The sequence below is a fragment of the Egretta garzetta genome, unplaced genomic scaffold, assembly GCF_000687185.1.
Source record: "Egretta garzetta isolate BGI_Z169 unplaced genomic scaffold, ASM68718v1 scaffold309, whole genome shotgun sequence".
In the NCBI taxonomy this organism is placed as follows: domain Eukaryota; kingdom Metazoa; phylum Chordata; class Aves; order Pelecaniformes; family Ardeidae; genus Egretta; species Egretta garzetta.
The window spans coordinates 90772-91159 of record NW_009260764.1 but is presented as its reverse complement, the minus strand read 5'-3'; positions in this window follow the sequence as shown (position 1 = coordinate 91159).

Genomic DNA, 388 nt, shown 5'->3' with positions numbered 1-388 from the left:
TCCTCCATCTGCGCTCGACCAGGGAAAAAGCACGGCCGCAGCCCCGCAGGGGTGACTGCAGAAACGGCCAGCTCGGAGTGACGATTGCACTGAAGGGACGGGCTGCTGAGCACAGGGAGGATGATATAGACTGGATCTAAGGAAGAAATTCTTTAGCGGGAGGGTGGTGAAACCCTGGCAGGGGTTGCCCAGAGAGGGGGTGGAGGCCCCATCCCTGGGAACATCCCAGGCCAGGTTGGACGGGGCTGTGAGCAACCTGGTCTGGTTGGAGATGTCCCTGCTCATGGCAGGGGGGTTGGACGAGATGACCTCTAAAGGTCCCTTCCAACCCAGAACATTCTATGATTCTATGAATTTACTGCCTGTTCGTGAACATTTAACTGGGTTG